Raw genomic sequence first — 26,690 nt, 5'->3', positions numbered from 1 at the left:
GAAGACTGTTCTCAGAGTAAGCAGTAAAGCTCTCCCCCAGCTCTGAGTGTATCTTCCTGTGACAAGGACAAGTCCTCAGGCTGCTTTCCCACTTTCTGGACTTGTGACTTAGGAACAAGCACCTCATGTCATAAATTCAAAAGAAGCTGGGTATTTACCATGCTGGGTGGCAGCTCTTACATTTGATAGCAGTGGAGCCGAGAAAAGATAGACCTGCTTCGGTGGAGTGGTAGCTGAGCACCTGCCAGTGGGGCTCAGATGCCAGCAGGAGGAAAGCAAGGAAAACTGTGAGGATGTTTTCTTACCAGCCTGGGCAGCATTGGCTGAGACTCGGGGGTTAAAAGGGTCTACGGGTGCCCAGCACTGCCATCCCCCAATTGTCCCAAGGCAGCGCAAGGAAGATACAGGCAGGACAGTCTTGAGTCAGATGCCATTGCCCTGTGGGACCTTAGACAAAAATGTGACTTCCTGTAAAACAGGAACAAATAGGACTTTTCTAGCTATTCACTTTTAAGTAAAAGTGAAAGGTGCTCAGTCGTAGTCTGACTCTTTGTGACCCCATGGACTATACAGTCCCTGGAATTTTCCAGGCCAGAATACGGGAGTGGGTAGCCTTTCCCTTCTCCAGGGGATTGTCCCAACCCAGGGATCAAACCCCGGTTGCCCACACTGCGGAGGATTCTTTACCATCTGAGCCACCAGGGAAGCCCAAGAATACTGGAGTGGGTAGCCTATCCCTTCTCCAACGGATCTTCCCGACCCAGGACTCTAACCCGGGTCTCCTGCATTGCAGGCAGATTCTTTACCAATTGAGCTATCAGGGAAAGCCCATTCACTTTTAAAAATCACAAGAAATGATTCTTATGGAAAATGAAGAGTCAAGAGATTAGATAAATGAAAACGCCTCCTTCGCCCAGTTCTACTTTCCATAAATAGGCACTGTTATCAGCTGGGTGTGTATCTTTTCAGCCACGTGCACCCAGGCACAGAGACATCTTTGCATGTCTGGTGCTGGGCCATATGTTGATTTTACTGCAGAGAAAGGGGTTCGCAGGGAAAATGGGGTCACACAGAGATAGACTTGGAAAGGAACCAATCTAAGTCCCCAGGTCTCGATTCGCAGGCTGAATCCACTCCCCACCCTGCCTCACAGCCATGGGCCATGGGGATTCCAGCTTAGAGCTTGGGGTACCCTGGCACACTGGCAGGAGAGGCAGTCTGAATTCCTAACACCCTGCTCGTGGCAGGGGAAGCCAGGAGAGCTCACTGGCTGTAAGCCGACCTCCGGAGGCTGAATATTGGCCCTGCCTGGAGGGATCTTCTGGTCAGACCCAAGTTCCAGTGTGCGATGCTGTGACCCTAAGAATCAGAGGTTTTCATTTTTATCTGTTTAGTATTTCTGTGACCCTAAGAATCAGAGGTTTTCATTTTTATCTGTTTAGTATTTCTTCACGGCTACACTTAGTCTTTGTTGCCTGGTACGGACCTTCTCCGGCTGCAGTGGGCTGGTGCTGCCCTTCGTTGCAGTGGCCTGGCTGCTCTTGTTGGGAACCGCAGGCTGGAGGTTCTCGGGCTTCAGTGGCTGCTGCACACAGGCTCGTCACTGTGACTCTCGGGCTCTAGTGCAGGCTCCGCAGTGTGGCACATGGGCTTAGTTACTCTGAAGCTTGTGGGATCGTCGGATCAGGGCTCAAACCTGTGTCCCCATATTGCCAGGAGGATGCTCACCCACTGAGCCAGCACAGAAGTCCCAAGTCTGGAGCTCAGAAAGGGTTGTTCCAAGTTGCTGGGCCAGGAGAACAGGCAATTCACACTGAAAAGACCCGCACTCCCACGGAGTTTTCCGGGGTAGCATTTCAAAGCCTAAATTTGGGGCGAGGACCTCAGAGTGCATGAGTTTCTTCTGATGGGTTGGTGGACGGGGGGTAACAGGAATCTCAGGAATCTCTGCCTTCTGGTTCCAACCAGCCTGGATCTATGCGCCTGCAACCTTGTGGTCTGCAAGTGTTCATCATCCTCCAGCAGGCAGAGTTGGGGGGAGGACGAGAGTAACTGAGAGATGCATATCAGACTGTTATCTACAGCCCTTCAGGAGGAGCTCAGAGTCCTGTGATTCTCTGCCTAATAACTGCTTGAGCCTGCTCTTTGGAACTTGGGGAAAGCCTAGAAGGTTAAAAACATTTTTTTTTTAGTTTTTAAAAATCTTTATAAAATTTGAAATTCTTTATTTCTTTTACTTCTGGCTGTGCTGGTCTTCGCTGCTGCCTGCGGGCTTCTAGTTGCGGGGAGCAGGGATTGCTCTAGTTGCAGTGCCTTCTGTTGCAGAGCTTAGGTGCTAGGGTGCATGGGTTTCGGTAGTAGCAGCACACAGGCTCAGGTGCTCATGGCATGTGGGATCTTCCTGGACCAGGGATCGAAGCTGTGTCACCTAGAGTGGCAGGTGGGTTCCTGACCACTGGACCACTAAGAAAGCCCTTTCTTTCTTATTTACTTTTTTAAAATAAGAAACTGGGGACAAGTAGGAAGTTTTATACCTAAGAAAGCGCCTCGGGGTCCTGTTTAATTTCGGTCTCATTTCACTCCCTACGTGTCTCTAGATGGTTAGTTGAGAACAGAACAGAATGAATGAGGATGAATGCAAAGTGATCTTAAATGGCACCAATAAGGAAGAAATTCCTTTCAATAGAACCACAGTATTATTAACTGCAGCATTACATATGTATATATTTTTTAAATAAGGACAAACGCCAAATAATCCTGCTGCTTGAAAAATATCATGCTGCTTGTCAAAGAGAAGGAGGCAGTAAAGATAAAGGAGTAGTCAGGGGAGTTGAAGTTCATCAGAGCAGGGTTTGGGACAGAGCATGGTGCTTAGTCCCTGGGGGCTCAGATGGTAAAGACTCTGCCTGCAGCTCAGGAGACCTGAGTTCAACCCTGGGTTGAGAAGACCCCCTGGAGAAGGAAATGACAATCCACTCCAGTATTCTTGCCTGGAGAATTCTATGGACAGAGGAGCCTGGTGGGCTGCAGTCCATGGGGTTGAAAAGAGTGGGACACGACTAAGTGACTAACAGGCTAATAAGTTCCCACTCATTAGCCTGTGAAATTGCCCCGCCCATAAACGCTAATCACACCATATTTCTAGGGCTTCTCTGTGGCTTAGATGGTAAAGAATCTGCCCACAATGCAAGAGATCTGGGTTCAATCCCTGGGTTGGGAAGATTCTGTGGAGAAGGCAATGGCAACCCACTCCAGTACTCTTGCCTGGAAAATCCCATGGACGGAGGAGCCTGGTACGCTGCAGTCCATGGGGTCGCAAAGAGTCGGACACGACTGAGCGACTTCATTTTCACTTTTCACTTTCATGCATTGGAGAAGGAAATGGCAACCCACTCCAGTGTTCTTGCCTGGAGAATCCAGGGCCGGGGGAGCCTAGTGGGCTGCCGTCTATGGGGTCGCACAGAGTCAGACACGACTGAAGAGACTTAGCAGCAGCAACCAACTAATGGTATATAATGGTGGCTGCGTGGGTGCAGGAGGGCCTAGAGGAGCTATTCCACGTTCAAGGTCAGGAGGGGTGCTGGGTGAGGAGATACCCCTCTTCCAAGGTAAGGAGCAGTGGCTGCGCTTTGCTGGAGCAGCCATGAAGAGATACCCCACGCTCAAGGTAAGAGAAACCCAAGTAAGACGGTAGGTATTGCAAGAGGGCATCAGAGGGCAGACACACTGAAACCATACTCACAGAAAACTAGTCAATCTAATCACACTAGGACCACAGCCTTGTCTAACTCAATGAAACTAAGCCATGCCTGTGGGGCCACCCAAGACAGGCAGGTCATGGTGGAGAGGTCTGACAGAATGTGGTCCACTGGAAAAGGGAATGGCGAACCACTTCAGTATTCTTGCCTTGAGAACCCCATGAACAGTATGAAAAGGCAAAATGATAGGATACTGAAAGAAGAATCCCCTAGGTCAGTAGGTGCCAAATATGCTACTGGAGACCAGTGGAGAAATAACTCCAGAAAGAATGAAGGGATGGAGCCAAAGCAAAAAGAATACACAGCTGTGGCTGTGACTGGTGATAGAAGCAAGGTCCAATGCTGTAAAGAGCAATATTGCATAGGAACCTGGAATGTCAGGTCCATGAATCAAGGCAAATTGGAAGTGGTCAAACAGGAGATGGCAAGAGTGAATGTCGACATTCTAGGAATCATCAAACTCAAATGGACTGGAATGGATGAATTTAACTCAGATGACCATTATATCTACTACTGCGGGCAGGAATCCCTTAGAAGAAATGGAGTAGCCATCATGGTCAACAAAAGGTCTGAAATGCAGTACTTGGATGCAATCTCAAAAATGACAGAATTCGTTTCCTTCGTTTCCAAGGCAAACCATTCAATATCACAGTAATCCAAGCCTATGCCCCAACCAGTAACACTGAAGAAGCTGAACGGTTCTGTGAAGACCTACAAGACCTTTTAGAAATAACACCCAAAACAGATGTCCTTTTCATTATAGGGGACTGGAAAGCAAAAGTAGGAAGTCAAGAAACACCCAGAGTAACAGGCAAATTTGGCCTTGGAATACAGAATGAAGCATGGCAAAGACTAATAGAGTTTTGCCAAGAGAATGCACTGGTCATAGCAAACACCCTCTTCCAACAACATAAGAGAAGACTCTACACATGGACATCACCAGATGGTCAACACCGAAATCAGATTGATTATATTCTTTGCAGCCAAAGATGGAGAAGCTCTATACAGTCAGCAAAAACAAGACCGGGAGCTGGCTGTGACTCAGATCATGAACTCCTTATTGCCAAATTCAGACTTAAATTGAAGAAAGTTAGGGAAAACCACTAGACCATTCAGGTATGATCTAAATCAAATCCCTTATGATTATACAGTGGAAGTGAGAAATAGATTTAACGGCCTAGATCGGATAGATAGAGTGCCTGATGAACTATGGACGGAAGTTCATGACATTGTACAGGAGACAGGGATCAAGACCATCCCCATGGAAAAGAAATGCAAAAAAGCAAAATGGTTGTCCGGGGAGGCCTTACAAATAGCTGTGAAAAGAAGAGAAGCAAAAAGCAAAGGAGAAAAGAAAAGATATAAGCATCTGAATGCAGAGTTCCAAAGAATAGCAAGAAGAGATAAGAAAGCCTTCCTCAGTGATTAATGCAAAGAAATAGAGGAAAACAACAGAATGGGAAAGACTAGAAATCTCTTCAAGAAAATTAGAGATACCAAGGGAACATTTCATGCAAAGATGGGCTCGATAAAGGACAGAAATGGTATGGACCTAACAGAAGCAGAAGATATTAAGAAGAGGTGGCAGGAATACACAGAAGAACTGTACAAAAAAAGATCTTCACGACCCAGATAGTCATGATGGTGTGATCACTGACCTAGAGCCAGACATCCTGGAATGTGAAGTCAAGTGGGCCTTAGAAAGCATCACTACAAACAAAGCTAGTGGAGGTGATGGATTTCCAGTTGAGCTATTTCAAATCCTGAAAGATGATGCTGTGAAAGTGCTGCACTCAATATGCCAGCAAATTTGGAAAACTCAGCAGTGGCCACAGGACTGGAAAAGGTCAGTTTTCATTCCAATCCCAAAGAAAGGCGATGCCAAAGAATGCTCAAACTACCACACAATTGCATTCATCTCACATGCTAGTAAAGTAATGCTCAAAATTCTCCAAGACAGGCTTCAGCAATACATGAACCATGAACTTCCAGATGTTCAAGCTGGTTTTAGAAAAGGCAGAGGAACCAGAGATCAAATTGCCAACATCCGCTGTATCATGGTAAAAGCAAGAGAGTTCCAGAAAAAAACATCTACTTCTGTTTTATTGACTATGCCAAAGCCTTTGACTGTGTGGATCACAATAAACTGTGGAAAATTCTGAAAGAGGTGAGAATACCAGACCACCTCTTGAGAAACCTATATGCAGGTCAGGAAGCAACAGTTAGAAATGGACATGGAACAACAAACTGGTTCCAGATAGGAAAAGGAGTACGTCAAAGCTGTATACTGTCACCCTGCTTATTTAACTTCTATGCACAGTACATCATGAGAAACGCTGGGCTGGATGAAGCACAAGCTGGAATCAAGATTGCTGGAAGAAATATCAATAACCTCAGATACGCAGATGACACCACCCTTATGGCAGAAAGTGAAGAGGAATTCAAAAGCCTCTTGATGAAAGTGAAAGAGGAGAGTGAAAAAGTTGGCTTAAAGCTCAACATTCAGAAAACTAAGATCATGGCATCTGGTCCCATCACTTCATGGGAAATAGATGGGGAAACAGTGGAAACAGTGTCAGACTTTATTTTTTAGGGCTCCAAAATCACTGCAGATGGTGACTGCAGCCATGAAATTAAAAGACGCTTACTCCTTGGAAGGAAGTTATGACCAATCTAGATCATATATTGAAAAGCAGAGATATTACTTTGCCAACAAAGGTCCATCTAGTCAAGGCTATGTTTTGTCAAGTGGTCAGGTATGGATGTGGGAGTTGCACTGTGAAGAAAGCTGAGTGCTGAAAAATTGATGCATTTGAACTGTGGTGTTGGAGAAGACTCTTGAGAGTCCCTTGGACTGCAAGGAGATCCAACCAGTCCATTCTGAAGGAGATCAGTCCTGGAATTTCTTTGGAGGGAATGATGCTGTAGCTGAAACTCCAGTACTTTGGCCACCTCATGCGAAGAGTTGACTCATTGGAAAAGACTCTGATGCTGGGAGGGATTGGAAGCAGGACGAGCAGGGGACGACAGAGGATGAGATGGCTGGATGGCATCACTGACTCAATGGAGTGAGTCTGAGTGAACTCCGGGAGTAGGTGATGGACAGGGAGGCCTGGCGTGCTGCGATACATGGGGTTGCAAAGAGTTGGACACGACTGAGTGACTGAACTCAACTGAACTGAACTGATACCAAGTAAGGGTCAGATATGCCAAAGGGCCTTGGGGACTTTTAGTTTGTTCTGTTTATACTTCAGTACCAAGGGTTTGCATGCTCATTTGCTCAGCTGTAGCTGACTCTTTGCAACCCTGTGGCCTGTAGCCCACCAGGCTCCTCTGTCCATGGAATTCTCCAGGCAAGAAGACTGGAGTGGATACCTCCTCCAGGGTATCTTCCTGATGCAGGGATAGAACCCTGCATTAGCAGGTAGATTCTTTATCGCTCAGTCACCTGAGAAGCCCCAGTATCATAGGCAGACCAGACTTCAGGATTTCAACATCCTGAATTTGAGCTGATGGGGATTATGAGTTATCTAAGTAACTCCTGTCTCCTCTGGGAGCACCCCCACCCCCACCCTGCCATCCACACCTAATAGTCACCTGACCAAGGGACTTGCAGGATCAAAGACCAGCTCCCCTTCCTTCCCTCCATCCCCAGCACCTTGGAATCACTGCCTCTTGAATTCTCCCTGCCTTTCCTGTGATACTTTTCCCCAAGGATTCTTCCTGGGTTTGCCTCTCCTGGCAATGGATATATGTATTCTCTGCAGCTTAGCTTGGAAAGCTCAGACGGTAAAGCATCTGCCTGCAATGTGGGACACCTGGGTTCGATCCCTGGGTCAGGAAGATCCCCTCGAGAAAGAAATGGCAACCCACTCCAGTATTCTTGCCTGGAAAATCCCATGGATGAAGGAGCCTGGTAGGCTACCAGTCCATGGGGTCGCAAAGAGTTGGACACGACTGAGCAACTTCACTGGTCACTGGTAGCTTGGAGAAGACCTAGAATCATCAAAGACTTGAGGAAACTGACAGGGGACATAAAATCCAGGAAAACCCTGACCACATCCCTGATTTAACCTGTATTTATACCATCATTATATATATTTTTTATTTGTTTGTTTTGGCTGAACCTTGTAGCTGGTAGAACTTCCAGAACCAGGGATGAAACTGTGGTCCCCTGCGGTGGAAGCTTGGAGTCTTCACCACTGGGACCAGCCCTACCCAGAATCATTATATCTCAACCTACAATGGTTAATAAAATTCCAAAGTGGCTCAGTGGTAAAGAGTCCACTTGCCCGTGTAAGAGATGCAGGAGACTCAGGTTCAGTTCTTGGGTCAGGAAGATCTCCCAGAGGAGGAAACAGCAACCCACTGCAGTGCTCTTGCTGGGAAAACCTCATGGACAGAGGAGCTCGGTGGACTACAGTCCATGGGGTCGCAGAGTTGACATGACTGAGCAAGCACACACAGTGGTTTGTAGCTTGGTAGAAGAGGAAAAATAATTTCCCTCCACCTTTCAGAGCTTGACTGTGATCCTCTGTAATAAAAGATGGATCGACAAGAGAAAGACACATTTAAAACATGTCTACTTCATGTATGTGTGAGAGAGAGCTAGGGGGAAATGAATAGCTTAAAGAGGTTGGCTTTGGAATTTAGGCTTAAATATCCTCTTAATAGGAAAAGAGGAGTACCACATGGAGACTCCTTAGGGCAAGGGTCTGCAGCCTCTAGGATCTAATACCTGATGATCTGAGGTGAAGCTGATGCAATAACAATAGAAACAAAATGCACACACATGTCACAATCTTGAATCATCTCGAAACTATCCCCCCGTGCTCCCTGGACCATGGAAAAATTGTCTTCCACAACACCAGAACCGGGTGCCAAACGGTTTGGGGACAGCTATCTTCAGGAACAGCAAGTGATTTTTAGGAAAGGTGAATGGGCCCTTAGGAGACAGGTGGGAGATGTGACTGTGATAAAGTTCATCTGGGTCTGTCCGGTGTTAACTTGTGTTGAGTCCATCTTCCCTGGATGATGAACTCTTCGGGAGGGGGTTTATGATGATAAAGTTCCTTTGAGATTATCTGTCTTCAGGCAGATAAGGAAAGCTCAAAAGGAGTCTCTTCCAGCATTTGCTACTTTTCAAATGCTTTTAGCTCAAAATAAGCAAAATGCCAAAGCCTCCTGTTTGTGGGGACCTGCCCTGCTACCCACCAGCTTATAGCCTTGATTCCAAGCCTGTGAAAAATAGAGGGTTTTGGGTTCCACCGAACAGGAGCTTTTGAACGTGAGTTCTGAGAATCTGTATGTTGACCATGTTCTGAGACCCATACTACCTATGCTCCACAGAGCTTCCTCTTCATCGTAACCCACCACTCCATCCTCTCATTAGCATCACTTTACTGTTCCAGGAGGTTCTTCCCTAGACAAGTGGCCTAGTTATTCACCACTGAAATTTTCCAAAGTATTCCTCAGCTCCTCGAGGATAGCCTCACCAGTTTGTGCCCTAAGGTTATGTAATTTCTCTGCCTTCCCTTGCTTCTGCTGCCAGCCTTCGACTGTTGCGTTCTGATCTCTGCTCAATCTGAATCAAGACCACCCCCACCTTCATCCCAGGACTTCCCTAGCGCTCCAGGGGCTAAGACTCTGTGCTCCCAATGCAGGGGTCCCAGGTTCCATGCCTGGAACTAGACCCCCCATGTCACAGCTAAGAGTTGGCATGCTGCAACTAGTGGGCTAGGTTACATAAGGCCTAGACAAATGAATAAATTTTTAAAAGGACCTTCCCCACTCCCCCGGTGAGGGACACACCTTAAACCAAACGTCCCATTTTCAATCAATTCTAACCTTGCCCTTCCTCCTCTGAGAGGCTGCCAAATCTCTGCAGAGATGGAGTTCTCCTTGTCTCATCAGGGGGTTGTTCTGATAATATTTGGGGAGCTGGCATTCCCTGGTCTCCAGGAGATTCCAGGACGCAGTTTGATCAGAGAACTCCTGGACAAAATCCCGTCCAAATTGCTGAGCCTAAGGTACAAGGTCCCTCAGAGTTGACTGTTGCCTCACTTATTACACAAACCCATTGCCCACGGACTCTTTTTAAGAAGCCATGCACCAGCCCTCGTTCTTTTGTGTCTTTAGATACTCTGTGTTTTCCTTGCTTTTCTCTCTGCTCTTCCTTCTGTGTCTCAGTGCCTTTTCCACACCTGTTCTTGGAACCAGTCTCCAGTGGTCCTTAATTACCCATCCCTCCCAGGATTCACATGCCCTGTGAGGTCCTAACCCACAGTGAACCTGGACTGGCACTGTAACTTGCTGTAACTGATTCAACGTGGTAGGCATTCAGCTGGGCCATCACTGGGCCTAAATGTAAGACCTAGAAACAAGGAAGTGTGCCACCCCCAGAGCCCCGAGCCATCCAGCTATTCTTCTGTGGACGCTGCGCAGAGTGGGCCAGACCAGGGAACTATTTGGACAGCTGCAGGGTTGCTCTGCCAGCATCCCGGTTTCAGTCAGCCTTTGCGTCATCTCTGCAGAGACTACGTAGGTGAGCTCCCACCCAATGTCCCCTGGATAGAAAGAGTGTCCAGGAGCTTCCCTGGGGGCCCAGTGGCTAAGACTCAGGGGGCCAGAGTTGGATCCTGGATCAGGGAACAAGACCTCACATGCCTCAACTAAGACCTGTACAACCAAATTAATTACTTAATTTTTTTAAAAAGCATTCAGCTAAACCCAGAATAGTTAATCGTACAGCATTGCTATCTTAAGCCAGCAGTTGTGGGGGTCGTTTGTCACACAGCAGCAGACCACCAAATGCGCATGCTTTAGACTTGCCTTGATAGCCACTCCTTGGTGGAGCTTTTTTGCATTGTCTCACTCCACTGCCTTCCCGTGGCCAGAGTGGGAAGCAGAAATCGCCTAGTTCCCTGCTGGAGTGGGCAAGAACACATGCAGCTTCCAGAATGGAAATTTCCAGCTTTTTCTGGCCTCCTCCTGAAGCGCCTTCCATAAATTCAACCTGCTTTATGTCCAGTGGGCCTTTTTAGGTGAGACAGCAGTTTAGGAAAAACTCTGCCAAGGATCAGAAAAATGTATGATCTACACTACTGCCAGGAGATCGCATCTTGCCTTATAGAAATTAAATCACTTTTCTTTTATTACTTCCCACTGTTTGATTTTACTGTGATTAATATGTCTACTAGAATATTTAAGAACACACGTGCCAAGTGCTTCAGTCCTGCCCAACTCCGTGTGACCCCGTGGACTGCAGCCTGCCAGGCTCTTCCGTCCATGGGATTCTCCAGGCAGGAGTACTGGAGTGGGTAACCATTCCCTTCTCCAGGGGGTCTTCCCAACCCAGGGAGTAAATCCATGTCTTGTTAGTCTTCTTCAGTGTAGGTGGGTTCTTTACCACCAGCGGCACCTGGGAAGCCCGACAGCTTTTCTTTAAAATCTTTTCCGTTTTTCATTTCTGTGACCACGCAGTGCGCTGTGTGAGATCTTGGTTCCCGGATCAGGGGTTGAACTACGCCCCCTGCAGCAGACTCGAGGGAAGCGGAAGTGTTGGTCGCTCAGTCCTTGTGACCCCAGGGACTGTATGGATTGTAGCCCCCCAGGCTCCTCTGTCCATGGGTTTCTCCAGACAAGAATACTGAAATGGGTTGCCATTTCCTTCTCCAGGAGATTTTCCTGACCCAGGGATCGAACTCAGGCTCTCCTGCATTGTAGGCAGATTCTTTACCCTGTGAGTCACCAGGCAAGTTAAGATTTGTGGAGTCTTAACCATTGGACTGACAGGGAAGTCCTATCCTGAGAGCTTTAAAAAAATATTTTTAAAATGTTATTATTAAAATCTTTTTTGTATTGAAATATATTTGATTTACTATGTGTTAGTTACAGTTGTACAGCAAAGTGATTCAGATTTTTATATATATACACACACACACATATATAAGACGTCCATTATATATACTACTTCGTAGAGGAGACAGCAGGCCTTCCCTCATATCTCAGTCAGTAAAGAATCTGCCTGCTGATGCAGGAGACCCAGGTTCAATCCCTGAGTTGGGAGAAGGAAATGGCAACTCACTCCAGTATTCTTGCCTGGAGAATCTCATGGACAGAGGAGCCTGGCGGGCTACAGTCCATGGGGTCGCAAGTCGGACACAACTTAGCGACTAAAGAGAGAGCAAAGAGAGATACATATATATGTATATTCTTTTTAGATTCTTTCTCATTATAAACTTATTGATGGACTCTTTGCAACCCCATGGACTAGAGCATGTCAGGCTCCTCTCCAGGCAAGAAGACTGGAGTGAGTTGCCATTCCCTTCTCCAGGGGATCTTCCCACGCAGGGGTTGGGCCCACTTCTCCCACGTGGCAGGCAGATTCTTTACCATCTGAGCCAAGAGGGAAGCCCCGTAGCTCCCTGTGCTGTGCAGTGGCTCTTGTTTATCTATTTCGTATGTTTGGCCACCTGACGCGAAGAACCAACTCATTGCAAAGACCCTGATGCCAGGAAAGATTGAGGGCAAGAAGGGAAAGGGGCCACAGAGGCTGAGATGGTTGGATGGCATCATCGACTCAGTGGACTTGAGCTTGAGCAAACTCAGGGAGATAGTGAAGGACAGGGAAGTCTGGCGTGCTGCAGTCCATCGGATTCCAAAGAGCCGGACACAGCTTCGCCACTGGCCAACAATGAGCGAGAAAAACAAAGTGTGCCCACGTATTCAGGCCTCTCTCATCCCCATATTAGCAACTCCTAATTTATTCCCCTCTCTTTGCCCTGGAATCTAGCTTTTTATGTTTCAAATCACTCAAGTTACAGTTATCTGATAGAGGCTGGGATAACTTTTTAGACGATGTGAACATATGGCCACAGGGACAAGTGTAAGGGGAAAAAGTGAGGGATGGCTTTCAGCCCTTTTGGTTTGTGCTGCAGGTTTTTGATGAGATACATTTGCTTTGCAATGCTGTGCTGGCTTCACTGTACAGCAATATGAATCAGCAGTGAACATACACACATCCCTCCCTCTTGAGCCCCCCACGCAGGTCATCACAGAGCGCAGAGCGGAGCTCCCTGTGCTGGGAAGCAGCTTCCCGCGAGCTGCCTGTTTCGCACGTGATAGTGAACGCACGTCAGCGCTACTCTCTCGATTCCCCCAGCCCTCCTTCTCTGCAAGTGAAATGAAAGGGGAAGTCTCTCACTCCTGCCCGATTCTTTCTGACCCAGGCCAGAATACTGGAGAGGGTAGCCTTTCCCTTCTCCAGGGCATCTTCCCAAGCCAGGGATCGAACCCGGCCAGGTCTACCAGATTGCAGGTGGATTCTTTACCAGTTGAGCCCCAAGAGAAGCCCAAAACCACTGCCGAAACCTGGGACTGAACCAGGGACCTTTAGATCTTCAGTCTAACGCTCTCCCAACTGAGCTATTTCAACTATTTTTTCTCCTTCTCTGCCTGTATTTAAAAGCCCTGACAATGAGTGTAAATGGCTCCCCCTCAGTTCAGTTCATGCGCTCAGTCGTGTCTGACTCTTTACAAACCCATGGACTGGAGCCAGGCCTCCTTGTCCATCACCAACTCCCGGAGTTTACTCAAACTCATGTCCATTGAGTCAGTGATGCCATCCAACCATCTCATCCTCTGTCGTCCCCTTCTCCTCCTGCTTTCAATCTTTTCCAGCATCAGGGTCTTTTCCAATGAGTTGGTTCTTAGCATCAGGTGGCCAAAGTATTGGAGTTTCAGCTTCACATCAGTCCTTCCAATGAATAATCAGGACTGATTTCCTTTAGGATGGACTGGTTAGATCTCCTTGCAGTCCAAGGGACTCTCAAGAGTCTTCTCCAACACTACAGTTCAAAAGCATCAATTCTTCAGTGCTCAGCTTTCTTCACAGTCCAACTCTCACATCCATACATGACCACTGGAAAAACCATAGCCTTGACTAGATGGACCCTTGTTGACAAAGGAATCTCTCTGCTTTTGAATATGCTAACTAGGTTGGTCATAACTTTGCTTCCAAGGAGTAAGCATCTTTTAATTTCATGGCTGCAGTCACCATCTGGGTGATTTTGGAGCCGCAAAAAATAGTCTGTCACTGTTTCCACTGTTTCCCCATCTATTTGCCATGAAGTGATGGGACCGGATGCCATGATCTTCGTTTTCTGTATGTTGAGTTTCCATGCACAGTGTGGAATGGCTCCCCCGGTGGCATTTTATTCTGAAAGCAGGTAGTACCTGGCAGAAGACAGTGCAGACAGCACCTGGCAGGCTGTTTTGTGAGCCAGAAAGTCTTTTTCCTTTTCCCTCACTCACGGTGACAAACGCGTAGCGGATGTACCCTCTTACCCCTTTCTGGTCGTGTTGTTCAGTAGTGTTAAGTGTATCCGGTGTTGTGGAACCAGTGTCCAGAACTTTTTCCTCTTTCAAAATTGAAGCTCCACACTCATGTAGCACCTCCTGGTCCCCACTCTGCCCGCCTCAGTCCCTGGGACAGCTCTCTACTTTCTGTCTCTAAGAACTGATTATACTAGATACCCAAGGTAAGTGGAACCACACATCATGTTCCTTTTTGTGACTGGCTTGTTTCAAGCCGCTTAATGTATTTCAGTTAGCTTAATGTGTTCAAGTTTCATCTGTGCTGTAGCATGTATCAGTCCATCCTAAAGAAAATCAACCCTGAATATTCACTGGAAGGACTGATGCTGAAGCTGAAACTCCAACACTTTGGCCACCTGATATGAAGAGCTGACTCATTGGAAAAGACCCTGATGCTGGGAAAGATTGAAGGCAGGAGAAGGGGATGACAGAGAATGAGATGGTTGGATGGCATCACCGACTCGATGGACATGAGTCTGAGCAAACTCCGGGAGTTGGTGAAGGAGAGGGAGGCCTGGCGTGCTGCAGTCCATGGGGTCGAAGAGAGTCGGACACGACTGAGCGACAACAGCAGCAGCAGGGCCTGAGGATCTCCTTCCTTTTTGCAGCAGCTACTTTTGTACATGTCTTCTCTCTCTTTCCTTTTCTCTTTAATCTAAGGGTTATAGGGCATTTTTTGGTCATTTTATTTATCTTTTTGTTTATTTTTGGCTGTGCTGGCCCTTCATTGCTGCACACCGGCTTTCTCTAGTTGCAGCAAGCAGGGATTACGTTGTGTGATGCCCCGCTTCTCATCGTGGTGGCTTCTCCTGTTGCAGAGCTTGGGTCCTAGGCACTCGGGCTCAGTCGTTGTGATGCTTGGGCTAAGTTGCTTCTGGTCATGTGGAATCTTCCCAGACCAGGGATCGAACCATTTTCCCTTGGATTGGGAGACAGGTTCTCATCCACTGTTCCACCAGGTAAGTCCTGTCTTCTCTTTCTTGATTCCACACTTCACGGTACATCAGGCAGCCCACTCCAGTGTTCTTGCCTGGAGAATCCCATGGACAGAGGAGCCTGGCGGGTGACAGTCCATGGGGTCGCAGAGAGTCAGACATGACTGAAGCAAGCTAGCGTGCGTCTATCTGGAAGTGGGGGTGTCAGTGTCTCTCATCAGTTTCTTCCTGGGCCAGCCACGTATACCTGTTTATGTGCACAGGCTGCGTACACGGGGTTCTATGGAGGAGAGATCGGGAAACTGACGTGGTCGCTGGGCCGCCCCTCAGCAGGGCGTCCTGGGTCTGGGTCTCAGAACCTGGCCATTGTTCATACTCCTTCCTTAATTCAACGTCTCCATGTCTGGGAATTTATTCCAAAGAAATGACTCAAGGAGGAAAACAGTATTCACATTCAACAATCTTGGAGCAGTGCATGCAGGCAAGAATGGCGGTGTAGCTCTCACATCTCCTGTGAGAGAGCCGGCTCTGCGGGCGGCAGGGGGCTGACCGCCTCCAGCTGCTGCCCCTTTGGGCTCTGCTGCACCGTTTGCCCCAGCTCTGGACTCTGCTTGGGAATAAGAAGGGCCTCTCTTAGAAAGTGGGCTTTAAGTGACTTCCCTGCAGCTCCAGCGGCTAGGACTCTAAGCTCCCAGTGCAGGGGCCATGGGTTCAATCCCTGGCCAGGGAACTAGATCCCCCGTGCTTCAACTAAGTGTTCACGTGCTGAAACTCAAGATGCCATGTGTCACCATGAAGGTCAAAGATCCTGCATGCTACAGCTAGGACTCAACCCTGCCAAATAAATCAATAAGTATACAAGAAAAGGGAAAGTGGGCTTTAGGCTAAAACATCAAGGATGAACATGACCTACTCAGGCAAAGAGTGGGTAGAAGAGTGTTCTAGCATATCGGTTATTCATAAGCCAAAAAAGAATAAAGTTTCACCCTATTACCTTGGTTACCAGGGGCTGTGCTTCCAAAGAACCCATCTTTTTTTCCACAGATGGCCTCAAAGATGCTTTCCCCTTGAATCTGTAAATGCTACTTCCAGCTGAAAATCCCTGGCCAGACAGGGCCCTCTTACCAAGGCCCTGGATCTTTCAAACAGACTTGGTAAGTGTTGGTATCATGATTAAGGTTATCTGTCATTTTCTGGATGGTTAGGAAAAGAAAGAAAAAGAAGGGTCTCCAGAATACTAGGGAATTTATGCAAACAGAGTGCTTGTTCATTTCAGCCCTGGTGTAAATATCACAGGGCAATCAAGTGGGGTTTCCACAAAAGAACACACACTCCTCCCTGTTTTGGTGGCCAAATGATGCCTGTGTTAAAATTGGTCCACCTGTCCACCAGCGCCCGAAGCTTGAATGGGCTGATCCTGCTTCTGTGGAAAAGGGTATCATAAACCTGGAGCAGCCCAAAGACTGGGGAGAGTCAAGACGTTGGGAGAGGGTCACAGAGCATCCCGTGTCTGTGGACAGACCTGGAGATGAATTCCTGGACGTTCAGGGCTGCTGGGGTTGGGGTCTGTGTGCAGCCTGTCCACCCAGTGGTATCTGCTTGAGCAGCTCGAGAACAGGGAGCCCATGACCTTCAGAGGCAACCCAATGTGTCCCTGGTCTGCTCGGACTATTAGACTTGCGCTTCGCTTGATAGGAATTGGTCTCCTTGATGATTTCACATCTCAATCTCATATCTGGAGCCACTGTGAAAAACTACAATTAAAAATTGTTTGGTTTGTGTTGGTTAGTGCTGGTGCTCAGTTGTGTCCAAACCATGGACTGTAGCCTGCCAGGCTCCTCTGTCCGTGACATTCTCCAGGCAAGCATAGTGGAGTGGGTTGGCATTTCCTTCTCCAGGGGATCTTCCTGACCCAGGGATTGAATGGCGTCTCCTGCATTAAAGGCAGATTCACAGTGATGTTTCGTTGTTGTTCCATCACTCAGTCATGTCCAACTCTTTGCGAATCCATGGACTGTAGCCCGCCAGGCTCCCCTGTCCATGACATTCTCCAGGCAAGCATAGTGGAGTGGGTTGGCATTTCCTTCTCCAAGGGATCTTCCTGACCCAGGGATTGAATGGCGTCTTCTGCATTAAAGGCAGATTCACACTGATGTTTCGTTGTTGTTCCGTCACTCAGTCACGTCCAACCCTTTGCGACTCCATGGACTGCAGCACGCCAGGCTCCCCTGTCCTTCACTATCTCCCAGAGTTTGCTCAAACTTATGTCCATCGAGTCAATGATGTCATCCAACCATCTTCTCCTCTGTTGTCCCCTTCTCCTCCTGCCCTCAATCTTTCCCAGCATCAGGGTCTTTTCCAACAAGTTGGCTCTTCATATCAGATGGCTGAAGTATTCAAGCTTCAGCTTCTGCATGAGTCCTTCCAGTGAATAGTCAGGACTGATCTCCTTTAGAATTGACTGGTTTGACCTCCTTGCAGTGCAAGGGGCTCTCCCGAGTCTTATCCAACATCACAGTCCAGAAGCATCAATTCTTTGTCACTCAGCTTTCCTTATGGCCCAACCCTCACATCCCTACATGACTGTTGGCAAAGTGATGTCTCTGCTTTTTAATACACTGTCTAGGTTTGTCATAGATTTTCTTCCAAGGAGCAAGGCTCTTTTAATTTCATAGCTGCAGTATCCATCCACCATGATTTTGGAGCCCAAGAAAATAAAGTCTCTCACTGTTTCCATTGTTTCCCATATATTTGCCATGAAGTGATGGAACCGGATGCCATGATCTTAGTTTTCTGAATGTTGAGTTTTAAGCCAGCTTTTTCACTCTCCTCTTTCACCTTCATCAAGAGGCTCTTTAGTTCCTCTTCATTTTCTGCCATAAGAGTAGTATAATCTGCATATCTGAGGTTGTTGATGTTTCTCCCGGCAATCTTGATTCCAGCTTGTGTTTCATCCATCCTAGCATTTCTCATGATGTACTCTGCATATGAGTTAAATTAGCAGGGTGACAATATACAGCCTTGATGTACTCCTTTCCCAACTTGGAAATAGTCCATTCTATGTCCGGTTCTGACTGTTGCTTCTTGACCTGCATGCAGGTTTCTCAGGAGGCAGGTAAGGTGGTCTGATATTCGCATCTCTTTAAAAATTTCCCACAGTTCCCACAGATAGCATAGTCAATGAAGAATAATTAGATGCTTTTGGGAATTCACTTGCTTTCTCTATGATGCCACCAAAGTTGGCTATTTGATCTCTGGTTCCTCTGCTAATGTCTTTAGCAGCATGTAACTGTGAGCCTGTCCCTTTGCATGAGTTCTTCATCCAACCTGATCAGGAACTCTTTGAATGGCAGGATGGAAGGTGCTGTGCTCATCAGAATCATTTCCAGAGCTCAGGAAATGAGCAGAATCCCAGCAGATGCTCTGTAAGCTTGCTGATTGGAGAAAACCAGAAGAGCTCTTGGGAGGCCTCGGGTATATGACTCAGCTCTTAAATCCTTTTAGGTCACCTGCCCTTCTGGGATTCATAAATATATTATTATTTTATGTATGAAACAGTTTCAAGCTTCATTTTGCCTCGTATAAGTGCTTGAAGAAATGCAATGATCAATACAACTCCGTTTTCATTGTTTCCAAATATTGGAGGCAAGCAGACAAAAAATAAAGACAAAAAGGATGGGAAAGGGGGAGGGGGCAACATGGGGAAACCCCTGAATCTCCAAGTTCCTTTCAGAACCCTTAGAAACAGGGTGGAGGGGCTGCTGAAACTCATCCCAGCCGATGACAGAATGGGGACTGATGGACAACGTGCTGCCCGGCAGCTGCTATTGGACATCACACAGTGCCTCCCCCTGAAACTGGCTTCTTTGGGACACTGGGTCACTGTGATCTCGTGGGCACTGTGAGTCGTGTCTCCTGTGCACTGGGTCACTGTGATCTCGTGGGCACTGAGAGTCGTGTCTCCTGTGCACTGGGTCACTGTGATCTCGTGGGCATGTGAGTCGTGTCTCTTGTGCACTGGGTCACTGTGATCTCGTGGGCTCTGTGAGTCGTGTCTCCTGTGCACTGGGTCACTGTGATCTCATGGACACTGAGTCGTGTCTCTTGTACATGGGATTGTTGTGATCTCGTGGGCACTGTGAGTCGTGTAGAACAAAGAGGTCTTTGTCATTATTTTGACTTCCAGAGAGCTCAGAGTAAATTTGGCTCCTTCTACAACATTCTTGCTGCTAAACTCAATCTTAGTTCCAAGTTTTCAACACTTATGTTCCCTCTTGATTAACTCACTGTTTCAAAATTTTATGATATGCATTTACATAAAATACCACATATTATTTTTAAAAAATAAAGAAATAGATAACAGAACTGAGCAGTTGTGGAGGGAAATTCACAAGGGTGAACCTGGTAAATTCTGAGCCCCAGCTTCCATTCCCACTCCTTATCTCAGCCACAGTTTCACTACCTGTAGCTTTAGATTTAGTCTAAACCATCCTGTGCTTTACAGAAGACAGACTGGTGTAAACCAGATAGTCACTAGTTAGCTCATGGAGTTTCTGAGAATTTTACAATGAAAATTAATTTTAAATTTAATTTTAAAATTATGATGTTATTTTTAAAACAAGTTGGAGGTGCAAATAAAAATGGACTGCGTGTTTCTTCTGAATAGAGTGTTGCAGCATTGAAAGGCTGGCAATCACTAAGTCATAGGCAAACAAATCAGCAAAGCTGGGGGCTCAAAACTCAGACCGGAGTTGGAGGAATCTCTGCTGAGTGTCATGGTCTGGAGAGTCCTGAGTAGAGAGAGTTGGAGATAAGATGTGAAAGAAAGAAGGGTTTTCCATTCTTCCATTGCAATTATTCATGTATTCATTCTTTGGGCTTTGCAGGTGGCACCAGTGGTAAAGAACTCACCTGCCAACGCAGGAGACGTAAGAGACATGGGTTCCATCTCTAGGTCTAAAAGATCTCCAGTATTCTTGCCTAGAGAATACCATGGACAGAGGAGCCTGGTGGGCTACAGTCCAGTCAGTCAGTCAGTTCAGTCGCTGAGTCGTGTCCGACTCTTTGCGACCCCATGAATCACAACATGCCAGGCCTCCCTGTCCATCACCATCTCCTGGAGTTCACTCAAACCCATGTCCTTTGAGTCAGTGATGCCATCCAGCCATCTCATCCTCTGTCGTCCCTTTCTCCTCCTGCCCCCAATCCCTCCCAGCATCAGAGTCTTTTCCAATGAGTCAGCTCTTCACATGAGGTGGCCAAAGTATTGGAGTTTCAGCTTTAGCATCATTCCTTCCAATGAATACCCAGGACTGACCTCCTTTAGAATGGACTGGTTGGATCTCCTTGCAGTCCAAGGGACTCTCAAGAGTCTTCTCCAACACCACAGTTCAAAAGTATCAATTCTTTGGCACCCAGCTTTCTTCACAGTCCAACTCTCACATCCATATATGACCACTGGAAAAACCATAGCCTTGACTAGACGAACCTTTGTTGGCAAAGTAATGTCTCTGCTTTTCAATATGCTGTCTAGGTTGGTCATAACTTTCCTTCCAAGGAGTAAGCATCTTTTAATTTCATGGCTGCAATCACCATCTGCAGTAATTTTGGAGCCCAAAAAAATAAAGTCTAACACTGTTTCCACTGTTTCTCCATCTATTTCCCATGAAGTGATGGGACTGGATGCCATGATCTTTGTTTTCTGAATGTTGAGCTTTAAGCCAATATTTTCACTCTCCACTTTCACTTTCATCAAGAGGCTTTTGAGTTCCTCTTCACTTTCTGCCATAAGAGTGGTGTCATCTGCATATCTGAGGTTATTGATATTTCTCCTGGCAATCTTGATTCCAGTTTGTGCTTCTTCCAGCCCAGCATTTCTCATGATGTACTCTGCATATGAGTTAAATAAGCAGGGTGACAATATACAGCCTTGACGTACTCTTCCTATTTGGAACCAGTCTGTTGTTCCATGTCCAGTTCTAACTATTGCTTCCTGACCTGCATATAGGTTTCTCAAGAAGCAGTTCAGGTGGTCTGGTATTCCCACCTCTTCCAGAATTTTCCACAGTTTATTGTGATCCACACAGTCAAAGGCTTTGGCATAGTCAATAAAGCAGAAATAGATGTTTTTCTGGAACTCTCTTGCTTTTTCCATGATCCAGCGGATGTTGGCAATTTGATCTCTGGTTCCTCTGCCTTTTCTAAAACCAGCTTGAACATCCGGAAGTTCATGGTTCACGTACTGCTGAAGCCTGGCTTGGAGAATTTTAAGCATTACTTTACTAGCGTGTGAGACAAGTGCAATTGTGCAGTAGTTTGAGGATTCTTTGGCATTGCCTTTCTTTGGGATTGAAATGAAAACCGACCTTTTCCAGTCCTGTGGCCACTGCTGAGTTTTCCAAATTTGCTGGCATATTGAGTGCAGCACTTTCACAGCATCATCTTCCAGGATTTGAAACAGCTCAACTGGAATTCCATCACTTCCACTAGCTTTGTTTGTAGTGATGCTTTCTAAGGCCCATGGGGTCACACACAGTCGGACACTGCTGCAGTGACTTAGCACAGACACATGTGTTCATTCTTAAGGGGCTCCTGATAAAGATGACCCTTTACGACGTGGGGAAGACGAAAAACACGGAAGAAGAAAATATAGGAGAGCAATCATTGTGGAATGAGTTAGGCAAAGATTTTTAGATATGGTGGCAAAAGGACCATTCATAAAAGTACAAGTTAATAAGTTGAACGTTGAAGGAAACCACAAAATTATTTTGAGCTAAAGGTCGTTAAGAAGCAGCAAACACAGAAGAAGCTCCTGCCTTTCTGCCTAAGGGCAGGATTTAAATTCTACTTTTTCTAAGTCAGACTCTTATCAGCCCAGAGATGGCACCAGACGAATCTGCAGGTAAACTTTACTCCATTAGTTTTCCTTTCAACCCACATAGATTTACCTTCCCATGGTTTGCTCACCTGGGAAGCCTACGCTTTTGTTCATCCAGTCCTTTCTCTACAGATGTATTATTCTTGCTGAAGATGCTACAGAAATTGGAATTTTAAGCCACCATTTTGAATTACTTTTGGTTCAGTTTCTTCCTGAGTAAAGTGCAGTGCGTGCTGTAATAAACTATTAAAAAAAAAAGAGAGAGCTTCGGCTGAAAATCTAAGGCGGGCAGAAGTAAAGTTTTGCCTTCCCTACAACTTCATCAAAGTTTAAAAATTAGGCTGAGAGGAGACGGACCCAAAGCTCTGCAACATAAAATTCATATAAATCTGGGGTCAGCGGACGTGGCCCACAGTCTGGGACCTGTTTTTTGTCAATAAAATTTTATCGGAACATGGCCCCACTCACTTGTTTTTGTCTCACCTATAACTGTCAATTTTATAAAACTGTGGACCCTCACACGTCACCACCTTACAGCTTAAAACGTCCAGTGCTTTCTCTTTGCAGTGTTGATGCCCTTTAGCCAGAGACCACTCTGCAATGGCAGAGTTGAAGAGTTGCAACAGAGACCTTGTAACACAAAAGTCTAAAATACTTAATAGACCGTCTTTAGGAAATAGTTCGTTAAAGCCTTCATATAAAGCACAGAATGTCCAACGGCTACCAAGAGCTCCTGACCCCTTCAGCACTAGAGTGACTGAGGACAGAGGCTGCCAGACACAGTCCTTGTCATGCTCCCCCACTTCCCTGCAGCCCAGAGTGCCTCTCTCCTGGAATCCAGACCCCCTCCAAGGCAGCCCGGTGTGCCCGACAACTGGCATCATTTCCGTGAAAACGTTAGGGAAGCATCGATGTGAACAGTGGTCACCCTGGTGCACGCCACCTTCCCTTCTCTTCATCTCTGTCTCTAGCCGCCTCCCTCCTCTCGTCCTGGTAACCTTGGCTGAGCATCTACATTATTCCAGGGAAGACACATCCTGGGCCTTCAAGGAGCCCACCTTCCAGCAGAGCAGAGACATGGACATAAGTAACGCTGTGTGACGTGCTGAGTCATGTAATAGCTATGGAAAGAGAAAGCATGGCTGGGGACTCACAGAGTGACAGAACGGACCTTTGATGGCTCATACACGGTGCTGTGTTTTAAATAGGTGACCAGCAAGGACCTTCTGTACAGCGCAGGGAACTCTGCTCAGCGTGATGTGTCAGCCTGGACGGGAGGGGAGCTGGGGGAGAAGAGATGTATGTATGTGTGTGGCTGAGTCCCTTCCCTGTTCACCTAAAATTGTCACAGCGTTGTTAGTCAGCTGTATCCCCATACAAATTTTTTAAAATTTAATAAAAATGTATGGCTTTTATTGAAGGCAGGAGGAGAAGGGGACGACAGAGGATGAGATGGTTGGATGGCATCACCGACATCGTGGACATGAGTTTGAATAAATTCTGGGAGGTGGTGATGGACAGGGAGGCCTGGCGTGCTGCAGTCCATGGGGACGCAAAGAGTCGGACACGACCGAGCAGCTGAACTGAACTGAACTGATGGCTTTTATATTCAAATAGTTTGGTTTGAATCGCAGCTCGGCCAGTTCCCAGCTCTGCCACACTGGGGAGTCACTTGGCCTCCTTTCTGAACTCCAGTTCTCTCCTCTGTAAGGTAGAAACGACACCAGCCTCCAGAGCGGTGGGTTTCGTGGGGGTGAGATGAGTTGCTTTGTGCAGAGCACCCAGTTCAGCATCAGCGCTCGCTGCTGTTCTCAGCAGCGGTCCTCACGGCAGTCAGTAACAGACGCCATGGTGACAGTCGGCGATGTGGCCAGGAGGGCGGCGGCGGAGAGGAGAGGGGCACGGTGCATACACAGAGAGGCTTTCACGAAGGACGTGGTCTGTGACCTGGGCCTTGACGCAAGACCAGGAGGCAGTCGTGTGGAAAGGGAGGTGCGGGTACAGATAGGATAAAAGGAACACGTTGAAACCCTTCTTGCATGATGCAAATTTGCCAAAGATGGGAAATGCAGAACAGGGTGATTTTCTGATGCACCCGAAGTCTACTCCAGCAGTTGTGACCATCAGAATAAGGGGGGGGGGTCTGCGCTTGGACGTGGACAAGGGGACCCTTTCAGCTGCCCTTAGGACTAAGGCAGAAGAACTAACCTGATCCCTGGGGAGTTTTTTTTTTTTCTCCTTCCTTCTTGTCCAGGTGTCTTTTATGTTGACTTTGAAGAGGGTTGCTGATCTAAACCGAGACCCTCGCGGTTGAGCCCAACTTCCCCTTTCAGCTTCCTTCTCCCCCACCCCTTGCACCCTGCTTCTGTGCTCCACACTCAGCGTATTTAAAAAACAGTCTTCCCATCTCCTACATTACCCCGCCTGCAATGCGGGAGACCTGGGTTCCATTGCTGGGTTGGGAAGATCCCCTGGAGAAGGGAAAGGCTCCCCCTCCAGTGTTCTGGCCTGGAGAATCCCATGGACTGTACAGTCCACGGGGTCTCAGAGAGTTGGACACGACTGCGCGACTTTCCCTTCACTTCCCGTCGTGTTCTCCCCACCATCTGCAGGCGGGGATGCTCCTGTGTGTTCCCTCCCCTCCTGGTTGGGAGGGTGCTTTGCGGGCACTCCCTGTTTCTGGGGCTCACTGGCCTCATCACCATCTTCCCGCTCCAGGCCCTCTGAGCTGGTCTTCAGAGGCGTTCTCTGTGCTCCATCCCCACTGTGACTCTTAATTCGGGTTTTCCATCATCTGGATTTTTCTGTTTCTTTCTGGTCTTGCCCCCACAGGCCCATCTGTGTGTAGTGGTTCGATTACTCATTTTAAAAATACAGACCCTAACATGTCACTTTACAGCTGAAAACTCTTCCAATGCTTTCTCTTTGCAGGGTTGCTATCCTTTAGCCAAAGACCACCAGACCAACACCTGGAGGAACCAAAGCCGGGTTTATTGGCTTGTTGCAACAGGCACCTCAGAACGCACGTGTTAGGGGGTTCGAAGCCACAGGCCTTGGCCTTGGGTTGGTTAGTTTGGGGAAGGATTCAATCAGGGGTCATTTGTTCTGGAATCAGAGTCTGTTAGAAAGCAGGGCTGGCTCTGTGACTGACGTCTTGGTCACTTGTATCTGGAAGGAGCCACCCTGGTTAGCTACATGGACGTGCTCGTCACACACTGACTTCCATCTGTGTTGGCTGTCAGCCCATTGCCTGTGGTCAGCAGTGCGAAGAAAGCTCAGCTCCCTGTCCTCACAGAATTTTATTGTTAGGGATGGAGGAAGAAAGTAGCCCTGGTGTCCAGGGATGTCCAGAATTGAAACAACGATCCCGCAGGACCATGACACTCTCACAGGTCGGTCTGCAGCTCACAGCCAGTGACCCTAAACGTTTCAACAATCTCACAGAGTTGAAACCTCACTCAGAGTTATCCTGAGCCTGTGATCCACGCCACAGAACGAGGTCACTGCGTGGATTTTTCTAATCACACACAAAAGTAAGATCGCTGTGCCGTCGACAGAATAACCAGATGTGGACGTGCCTCACTTTCTTGCCTTCTAAAAAATATTTATTTGGCTGCACCTTCTCACTCACATAGACAGACAGACTTTATTTTTTCCTTAAAACTCTCTTGAAACTTGGCTTTGCAGACACGTTTTTCCCCGAGAAGCTAAACAGTTACCTTTTTATCTGGTGGCGCGTGAGGCCTCCCGGCTTCGCTGTGGCGCGAGGACCCCTTAGTTGCGGTGGGTGGGAGCTAGCGCCCTGACCAGACACGGAGCCCGGGCCCCCTGCGCTGGGAGCTGGGTGGCTTTGCCCCGGACCACTAGGGAAGCCCCAGCTCAGCCCTACCTTGTGAGAGCATCCAGACCAGAGCAAACCTCTGATTCCTTCCGCCCTCCCCCGAACCCCCCAACCAAAGCCTGCATGCCACACCAGGCTCTCTCCAGCAGTGTCTTGAGGACAGGAAGCTCCCTCTTCCTCGGGATCCGCGGGTAAGGCTCCCTTTGACGTCAGTGCTTTCCCCGCAGGTCTCCTGGCAGCTGGCTCGGGTCAGCATTCAGGTCTTGGGGGGACATAGCCAGTTGAGAAAGGCCTTGCTGGCTTCCCTCAGTGATCCCGCATCACATTTTCAAGCTTCTACATGCATTTCATGACGCTCGGTCACGGCACCACCGCGCTGTGGAGGCCGTCTTCACGACGCTCGGTCACAGCACTATCACGCTTTGGAGGCTGTCTTTAGCGCGTCACCTTTGCCTCTGGCTCTGCTGCACGCGGGTGCGCGCGGGCGCTCTCTGCCGACGGTGCGGGCTTCTCGCTGTGCTTGCTTCTCCGCTGCAGACCGCAGGCTCAGAGGCAGGCTCAGGAGTTGTGCCCCTGGGCTTACTGACCCTGGGCCCGTGGGATCTTCCCCCACCGGGAAGGGAACCTGTGTCCCCTGAACTGGTGGGCAGATGCGTACCCACTGCACCCACCAGGGAAGCCCCTCGGTCGTATCACTGAGCTGCCTGCGTCGCCCCACCCGAGCGCCGGGTCTAAGGGATCAGGAAAGCCTCTAACATTTGCACAAAGAGTTGGACGTACCTTACTGGGAGCAGAGGAGCATCTTTTTAACGAGTCTCTGTCTCCGGCAGCTCCCACCTCTGATTGCTGTCTGAGTCTATTTTCTAAAACAAAGGGCAGATGCCAGCGCTACCCATCTTCAC

At 47.8% G+C, this 26,690-nt stretch overlaps 1 non-coding gene across 1 annotated transcript; it reads right to left on the bottom strand.

The window, feature by feature from the left end:
* Positions 1-13,121: 13,121 nt before the first annotated feature.
* TRNAF-GAA (transfer RNA phenylalanine (anticodon GAA)) lies at positions 13,122-13,194 on the bottom strand. The gene has a single exon. It is a non-coding gene; the product is annotated as a tRNA-Phe (tRNA).
* Between the last annotated feature and the right edge of the window lie 13,496 nt (positions 13,195-26,690).

This window comes from Bos indicus, chromosome 15 (assembly GCF_029378745.1).
Source record: "Bos indicus isolate NIAB-ARS_2022 breed Sahiwal x Tharparkar chromosome 15, NIAB-ARS_B.indTharparkar_mat_pri_1.0, whole genome shotgun sequence".
NCBI classification, from domain to species: Eukaryota; Metazoa; Chordata; class Mammalia; order Artiodactyla; family Bovidae; genus Bos; species Bos indicus.
Note: the sequence above shows the minus strand (reverse complement) of the source record. Positions and strands in the feature narration are given on the sequence as shown.